Source organism: Mus caroli, unplaced genomic scaffold (genome assembly GCF_978045245.1).
Source record: "Mus caroli unplaced genomic scaffold, Mus_caroli_1 scaffold_5, whole genome shotgun sequence".
NCBI lineage: Eukaryota > Metazoa > Chordata > Mammalia > Rodentia > Muridae > Mus > Mus caroli.
In genome coordinates this window covers 133495877-133505508 of record NW_028227260.1, presented here as the reverse complement: position 1 = coordinate 133505508, position 9632 = coordinate 133495877, and the positions used below count along the sequence as shown (strand labels likewise).

Genomic DNA, 9632 nt, shown 5'->3' with positions numbered 1-9632 from the left:
AGACATGGGCCCCACCCTGTGTACACTTTCGTTGGTCTTTTTTTTATTTGGATATTTTCTTTATTTACATTTCAAATGCTGTTCATTTTCACAGTTTCCCACCCTCCCAGAAACCCCATATCCCATTCCCTCTCTTCCTGTATCCATGAGGGTATTCCTCGACCTGAGCACCCACTCCCACCTCACAGTGTGGTTGCTAGCAAGGTTACATCTCAGTCTCCTCATCATTCAACAGCATATTGGGGATCCTACAGATGGTGGGGAAAAGATGATCAGATTCTGGGCATGGCAGAACACCGTCCAGTACATCAATCTCAAGCCACACATGGATGCATCTTCCTCTAAAACATCTCGTCCTGTTCATAGCTGTCACTTGGCTCTTTGTGTACCTCAGCCAAGATTGAGGTGTCTGCTGCCTGCACAAGCACTGCCCACTTCACTTTGGGGATCATCTGTGCCAGGAAGTCAGGGTTGAACTACACAGAGTTGATGCGGATTTCAGTGTTCTGCAGGCACAGCCAGAAGACAGGCATGCTCATGACCTGCACATGTGAGCTTAGGAGATTGGTGGTAGAAGAATGACAATTGATCCATTCTCATCTCCTTGTACAAAGTAAAAGTCTAAGTGGATCAAAGACCTCCACAAACAAAAACAAAAGGAACACACCTCATAAGGAAGCTGGAAAAGGCATGAAATAGGACAGAAAGAGTTATTGAGAAATATGCAAATTTAAAAAATATATCAGAGTGTGTGTGTGTGTGTGTCTTGGGTCAACATAAATTTAAACACACCAGATGTATGCCTGGTACCTGAAGAGGCAAGAGGAGTGAAAATAAGTGCACAAACATTGGTTGTAAAAATGACTCAGCTGTTAAAAGCACCTTTTCTGTGCAGATCACTAGGTACAAAGCATCCACATTGTGTCTCCCAGGTTATGCACAACTAAAGTTTCAGAGAATCAGTGCACACTTCCAGACTCTGTAGGCAACAGAGGCATAAGTGAGAGAGAGGGCCAGAAGGGTCAGGCACATTCTTGTAATCAAGCTCAGTACTAGGAAGGTGGAGACAGGAGGGTACCAGGGGTTGTAGGGGATCTGGATGCTCCCTTCTGATCTCTTAGGTCAGCATAGACTCTTGTGGTGTGCATATGTACATGCAGAAAAAGTCCACACACATTAAATGTTTAAGCACATAAATAAATAAAACCCAAACTTGCATACAAGAGCCTCTAGAGTTGAAATAAAGTAGTGCCTTTTGTAGTGTTTCATATGTTACACATTTGTTCAAGTTTTTCAAGTCTGTAAGGGCTTATAAACCTAGAAACTGGAAATCATTTGAGCAAGTAGCTCATTCCCACATCCTGAAAACTCCCTTCAAAGCGATTGTGCCTGATACTCCATGTATGCATGCACAGGGTATATTCAGCCAATCAGCGCTGACCCTGGGTGAGACTGGTTTTCTCCAGCTGGCATCACAAAGGGTCCTCAGAAGCCTCTGTCCCAGCATCGCTGCTGAAAATAGTTTTTTACCATTGAGGAGCTGAGCGTGGAAGGGTGCAGTTGTGAAGGTGTTCACCTCTGAGATAACCTGTAAGTGATAATCAGCTCTGATCAGGGTTGTTGGACAGTTAATCGAGGTGTGACGGGGCGGGGAATCTCAAGGAGGTCACTATGTGAGGAAAAGCCTCCTAATCTCCATTTCCTATGGTTCTGGGGGTAAAATGAAGATGGAGTACTGTATTCATGGCAGAGGATTGAACAGGCCAGGGCCTTCGAGGATTGTGAACCCTTGGAGGACACAATCTTGGGGCCTGGGGATATGATCAGAGAGCAGGCTGCAGAACTGGGGGTCCGAGGATTAGGAAGCCATGGGTGATGAGCCTTGGCACTTGTCCTGTGTGCTGTAAGGAGCCTTAGGGTCCAACTTGGTGCTTGTCCTGTGTGCTGTCAGGGATCCCTTAGAAACAAACTGAGGATTCCTCCCTCTTCATTGTCTTATTTATGGTGTGTTCTTTTGATATAGAGTGCATGGACATTGCAGACAGGGGAGTGGCATAGGAAGAATGAATGAAAAGAAAAAGAGGAGAGATTGCAAGAGATTAATAAGTAATCTGGGATGGATTCTGACCACCGATCCTCCTGTCTCAATCGCCCATGTATTCGGGATTAAAGACTTGCACCACCACGTTCAGCTTTTTCTCTCAGTTTTAATTCTGTAGGATGGGATCTTCCTTTGTAGCTCAGGCTGGCCTGGCTTGGGCTGCCTTGAATTTACAATCTTCAGATGTTTGAAATCCTCAGCTTTCCCCAATTCCAAATTCCTCCAATATAAGGACTTTCTGTGTGCGTGGTGGTGGTGGTGGTGATAAGTGTTTTTTGTAGACGGAGCATTGTGTCTTCCTGACATGAAGGTATAGTTACTGTGTTCGTTATCTTTCTGGATAGTACTGTGAGTTTATCTTAAGACTGAGATACTCTGAAAAACGGAATTGCAGATGTTTTGTTTAAAAAGAATCTGTGGAAGTTAGGACCAAACTTCAGATGCCTCAAAGGTTAAATGCAAACACATTTTGCTCATCGTTTTTTGATGGAAGGGGAGGACTCACATATTAAAGGCTGGCCTGTTTTTGCCTTTTTTAAACTGAGAAATGACAGATTATTAACTTTAGTTCTAAAGGGTTTTTTAAAGAAGTTTTTAAAACAAAGTGGGGAGGGAGAGGAACAAGATAAAGGGAATACATGGAGGAGATGGTAAGGGGAAGTACATATATATATATATATATATATATATATATATGCAGTTCATATATATATACATATATATATGCACTTCCTATAATATGTTAGCAAAACATGAATTTATTTCATAAAACCTGCAAATAAATTATGTCATTTCTTTTTCTATTATATATTTTCTTTATTTACATTTCAAATGTTATCCCCTTTTCTAGTTTTCCCTCCAAAATTCCCCTGACCTCTCCCCTCTCCCCTCTCCCCTGCTCCCCAACACACCCACTCCCACTTCCTGGCAAAGGCATTCTACAATACTGGGGCATAGGACCTTTACAGGACCAAGGGCCTCTCCTCCCATTGATGACCAACTAGGCCATTCTCTGCTACATGTGCACCTGGAGCCATAAGTCCCTCCATGTGTTTTCTTTGATTGGTGCTTTAGTCCCAGGGAACTCTGGGGGTAATGGTTAGTTCATACTGTTGTTCTCCCTATGGGGCTGCAAAGTTCTTAAGCTCCTTGGGTACTTTCTCTAGCTCCATCATTGGGGACGCTAGTGCTCAGTCCAATGGATGTTTGTGAGCATCCACTTCTGTATTTGTCAGGCACTGGTAGATCCTCTCAGGAGACAGCTATATCAGTCTCCTGTCCCCAAGCTCTTGTTGGCATCTTCAATACTGTCTGTGTTTGGTGGTTGTTTATGGAATGGATCCCAGAGTGAGGCAGTCTCTGGATTCCTTCAGTCTCAGCTCCAAACTTTGTCTCTGTAACTCCTTCCATGGGTATTTTTTCCCCAATCTAAGAAGGAACAACATATCCACACATTGGTCTTCATTCTTCTTCAGTTTCATGGGTTTTGCAAATTTTATCTTGGTTATTCAGAGCTTCTGGGATAATATCCACTTATCAGTGAGTGCATATCATGTGTGTTCTTTTGTGATTGAGTTATCTCACTTAGGGAAGATATCATCCAGATCCATCCATTTGTCTAAGAATTTCATGAATTCATTGTTTTTAATAGCTGAGTAGTACTCCATTATGTAAATGTACCACATTTTCTGTATCCATTCCTCGGAATAGGGACATCTGTGTTCTATTCAGCTTCTTGCTATTATAAATAAGGCTGCCATGAACATAGTGAAGCATGTGTCCTTATTACAAGTTGGAACATCTTCTGGGTATGTGCCCAAGAGGAGTATTACTGGATCTACCAGTAGAACTATGTCAAATTTTCTGAGGAACTCCAAACTGATTTTCAGAGTGGAAATCCCTCCAGCAATTGAGGAGAGTTCCTATTTCACCACATCCTCAATAGCATCTCCTTTCATTTGAGTTTTAGAACTTAGCCATTCTGACTGGTGTGAGGTGGAGTCTCAGGGTTATTTTGACTTGCATTTTTCTGATGATTAAGGATGTTGAACATTTTTTAGGTGCTTCTCAGCCATTAGGTATTCTTCAGTTGAGAATTCTTTGTTTAGCTCTGTCCCCATTTTTGAATAAGGTTATTTGATTTTCTGCAGTCCAGCTTCTTGAGCTCCTTATATATATTAGATATTAGTCCCCTATCTGATTTAGGACTGGTAAAGACTTTTTTTCCCAATCTCTTGGTTGCCCTTTTGTCCTATTGACAGTTTCCTTTGCCTTCCAGAAGCTTTGCAATTTTATGAGGTCCCATTTGTCTATTCTTATTCTTACAGCACAAGCCATTGCTGCTTTGTTCAGGAATTTTCCCCCTGTGCCCATGTCTTTGAGGTTCTTCCCCACTTTCTCCTCTTTAAGTTTCAGTGTCTCTGGTTGTATGTGGAGTTCCTTGATACACTTAGATTTGAGCTTTGTACCAGGAGATGAGAATGGATCAATTTGTATTCTTCTACATGCTAACTTCCAATTGATCCAGGACCATTTGTTGAAAATACTGTGTTCTTTCCACTCGGATGGGTTTAGCTCCTTTGTCAAAGATCAAGAGACCCTAGGTGTGTGGGTTCATTTCTGTGTCTTCAGTTCTATTCCATTTATCTAGCTGTCTATCACTATACATGTATTATACAGTTTTTATTACAATTGCTCTGTAGTACAGCATTAGGTCAGGCATGGTGATTCCACCAGAGGTTCTTCTATTGTTGAGAATAATTTTTATTATCCTGGGTTTTTTGTTATTAAAGATGAATTCGCAAATTTCCCTTACTAACTCAGTGAAGAATTGAATTGGAATTATGATGGGGATTGAATTGAATCTGTAGATTGCTTTCGGCAAGATAGCCATTTTTACTATATTAATCCTGCCAATCCATGAGCATGGGAGATCTTTCCATCTTCTGAGATCTTTGATTTCTTCCTTCAGAGACTTGAAGTTTTTATCATACAGATCTTTCACTTCCTTAGCTAGTGTCACACCAAGGTATTTTATATTATTTGTGACTATTGTGAAGGGTGTTATATCCCTTTTTTCCATCTCAACCTCTTTATTCTTTGTGTAGGGAAAGGCGACTGACATGTTTGAGTTAATTTTATATTCAGCTACTGCACTGAAGTTGTGTATCAGGTTTAGGATTTCTCTGGTGTAATTTTGGGGGTCACTGATACATGCTATCATATCTTCTGGAAATTGTGATATTTTGACTTCTTCCTTTCCAATTTGTATTCATTTATTCTCCTTTTGTTGTCTAATTGCTCTGGCTAGAAATTCAAATAGTATATTAAATAGGTAGGGAGAAAGTGGGCAGCCTTGTCTAGTCCCTTATTTTAGTGGGATTGTTTCAAGTTTCTCAACATTTAGTTTGATGCTAGCTAGCTATTGGTTTGCCTTCTGTTGCTTTTATTATGTTTAGCTATGGGCCTTGAATTCCTGATCTTTCCTCTAGAATTTATTATGAATGGGTGTAGTATTTTGTCAAATACTTTCTCAGTATCTACTGAGATGGTCATGTGGTTTTTGTCTTTGAGTTGTTTCTATAGTAGATTAAGTTGATGGATTTCCATATATTAAACCATCCCTGCATAGCAGGGATGAAACCTACTTGATCATGATAGATGATCATTTTAATGTATTCTTGGACTCGGTTTGCAAGAATTTTATTGAGTATTTTTGCATCGATATAAGGGAAATTGGTCTGAAGTTTCCTTTCCTCATTGTGTCTTTATATGGTTTGAGTATAATTGTAATTCTGGCTTCATAGAACAAATTGAAAAGTGTTCCTTGTCTTTTAATTTTGCATAATATTTTGAAGAGTATTAGTATTAGGTCTTCTTTGTAAATCTCATAGAATTCTTTACTAAACCCATCAGATCCTGGACTGGTTTTGGATGAGAGACTATTACTGACTGTTTCTATCACTTTAGTGGTTATGGGAGAATTTCCAGGGTTTATCTGATTCTGATTTTAATTTGGTATCTGATATCTGTCTAGATAATTGTCCAATTCATCCAGATTTTCCAGTTTTGTTGAGTATAGGCTTTTGTAGTGGAATCTGATGAGATGTTTTGGATTTCCTAAGTTTCTGTTGGTATGTATCCCTTTTCATTTCTGGTTTTGTTAATATGGATACTGTCCCTGTGCCCTGTAGTTAGTTTGGCTAAGGGTTTATCTATCTTGTTGATTTTCTCAAAGGACCAGCTCCTGGTTTGGTTGATTTTTTGTATAGATCTTTTTATTTCAACTTGGTTGATTTCAGCCCTGAGTTTCCTTCTACTCCTCTTTGGTGAATTTTCTTCCTTTTGTTTTAGAGCTTTTAGGTGTGCTGTCAAGCTGCTCCCGTATCCTCTCTCTAGTTTCTTTTGAGAGGCATTCAGAGCTATGAGTTTTCCTCTTAGGACTGCTTTCATTGTGTCCCATAAGTGTGGGTATGTTGTAGCTTCATTTTCATTAAACTCTAAGACGTCTTTAATTTCTTTCTTTATTTCTTCCTTGATCAAGTTATCATTGAGTAAATTGTTGTTCACCTTCCACCTGTATGTGGGTTTTCAATTATTTATATTGTTATTGAAGATCAGCCTTAATGTGTGGTGATCTGATAGGATGCATGGGATTGTTTCAATATTTTTATATCTGTTGAGGCATGTATTGTGACTGATTATATGCTCAGTTTTGGAGAAGGCATCATGAGGTGCTGAGAAGAAGGGATATCCTTTTGGTTTAAGATAAAAAATTCTATAGATATCAATTAAATCCATTTGTTTCATAACTTCTGTTAGTTTCACTGTGTCTCTTTTTAGTTTTTGTTTCCAGGATCTGTCCATTGATGAGAGAGTGGTGTTGAAGTCTTCCAATATTATTGTGTGTGGTGCAATGTATGTTTTGATCTTTACTAAAGTTTCTTTTATGAATGTGGATTCCCTTACATTTGGAGCATAGATGTTCAGAATTGGGAGTTCATCTCGGTAAATTTTAACATTGATGAATATGAAGCATCCCTCTCTGTCTTTTTTGATAACTTTGAGTTGAAAGTCAATTTTATTGATATTGGAATGGATACTCCAGCTTGTTTCTTGGGACCATTTGCTTGGAAAATTGTTTTCCAGCCTTTTACTCTGAGGTGATGTCTGTCTTTTTCCCTGAGGTTTGTTTCTTGTATGCAACAAAATGCTGGGTCATGCTTACATATCCAGTCTGTTATTCTATGTCTTTTTATTGTGGAATTGATTCCACTGACATTAAGAGATATTAAGAAAAAGTCGTTGTTGCTTCATATTATTTTGGTTGTTAGAGTTGGAATTTTGTTCATGTTGCTATCTTCTTTGAGGTTTGCTGCAAGATTTCTTTCTTGCTTTTTCTAGAGTGTAATTTCCCTCCTTGTACTGGAGTTTCCCCTTATTTGAGTTCACTATATGTTGAGTTCAAGCCCATCTTGGTGTCATTGAGACCTTGTGAATACGAACACATAGCAACCAAAACAATAGGACCACCTGCATGAGATCTTCCCAGATATACACACAAAGAAAAGGAGAAACATCATAAAAATAAGAGGGGGACCATCTGAGACAAAGAAGGGTCTCAGCAAGAGTGGGAGAGTTATGAAGAAAGGACTGTGGGGTGTACATGTATGAATTCTTAAAAGTAAATAATACAGGTTCACTTTGGTTTTCCACCATGTATTTTATATGCATATGTCATTTGTTCCAAACCAAACATTATATATTTATTATAAATAATTGAAAGAAGTTTCTGTGTAGAGTTTTGTGTGTGCTAGGCAAATACACTTCCAGTCGGCTATATTTCTACCTTTAATTTTTTTATTGTACTTTCTTCACAGAGGTGAACTAGACAGTATGTTAGATAAATCTGGAGGTATATATTTTTGGAGATATTTGCCTGTTGTTTGAAGAGACCAGAAGAGGGCACCAGGTCTCTATAGACCCTATAGTATAGGGGGATAATTTTAGGTTTCACAGTAATTGTACTTTTCCTAAAAACACATACAGATGAGTTCTCACCCAACATTCAGACCTAATGATTAGCTGAAGTTGCAGCTCAGTGGTACAGCATCATGTAAAAGCTATGAGTTTCATCTTCAGTGGCAAAAAAAGAGACCAATCAATCCAACAAATTAACAAAAAACCTAACAATAAGCCTTGCAAATGAAATGTTAGTTTGTCCAGGTTGCCCAATTAACTGCAAATTGTAAAGTGAGCAAGCAATCCAATTTGCTGTTGTAAAGAAACAAACAAAACCAGCATTAAGCATTTTAGGAGCCCAAACTTAGGCATGATTAGAGAAATAAAAAAAATAAAAAATAAAAAAAAGAAAGAAAGAAAAAAGAAAAGTTAGAGACATTGGCTACAGCAATAGAACAAACTGTGCAGAGGGGTGAGAGAGATACCTCTTTTGGTAAAGAGCTTACCTTGAAAGTATATGGACTTAAGGTGGGGGCCTAGAATCCACTTTAAAAATGCAGTCTGCAGCCCAGTGCTGAGTAGGTAGAGACAGCTTGCTGGCTAGCCAGGCTAGTGGCAGTGGTGAGCTGCATATTCAGAGAGACCCTGTCTCAAGATATAAGTTGGGACAAGCAGTGGTAGCACATGCCTTTAATCCCAGCAGTTGAAAGGCAGAGGCAAAGGATTTCTGTGTTTGAGGCCACCCTGGTCTACAGGGTGAGTTCCAGGACAACCAGGGCTAGACAGAGAAAGCCTGTCTCAAAAAACCAAAAAACCAAAATACAAAAAAAAAAAAAAAAAAAAAACCCACAAAATAAAAAATAAAAAAAATGTAAGTAGGAATATGATTGAGAATACAGCAGATGTCTATTTCTGGCCTCCTTATGCACACATATACTGACATGTATACACATCATTTTTGCTGAATCTCTTTTTATGATTTACAAAATCCATTAAAATTATGTTTTTTGTTTTTTTGCTTTTTCTGGAAATAGACAATATTAGGAAAGTGTCATATTTTTATAATGCCCACTGTATAGTAAAAATAAACAAAAAAACCAAAAAAAAAAAAAAACACCTATTGAGAGAAATGATCCAGGGTACCTTAAAGCACACACAGGAAAGGGATGGAAAGATGGCTTAGAGAAATTAAGAGCACTCGTTGCTCTTGGAGAGAACCAAGGTTTTGTATCTAGGACCCACATAATGGCTCACAGCCGTTTTTAATTCTATTTCCAGACATGCACCAGACATGCATGTTGTATAAATACAAACATACAAAAACACATTAGTTAAATAAATGAAACAATGTAGAATTACACACAACAGCCCCTTCAACTGAAACAAAGTAGGAAAGTCTTTTGGGGGATTCAATTTATTTTAACTTTCGAGTTAGTATTACAAACTTGGAAAATGGAAAGTCTCTGGGTAGTAGTGGCAGCTAAAATACTGCCTTTTTGCTGCTTCGATGACAGAAGACAGATAGGGCCTCATCCACCCTTAGTACGCATGTGCAAGCACAGCCAATCAG

At 38.7% G+C, this 9632-nt stretch overlaps 1 pseudogene; it reads right to left on the bottom strand.

Moving 5' to 3' along the window:
- Positions 1 to 205: 205 nt before the first annotated feature.
- LOC147004809 (multifunctional methyltransferase subunit TRM112-like protein pseudogene) overlaps positions 206 to 9632 on the bottom strand; it is a 9538-nt pseudogene continuing 111 nt past the window's right edge.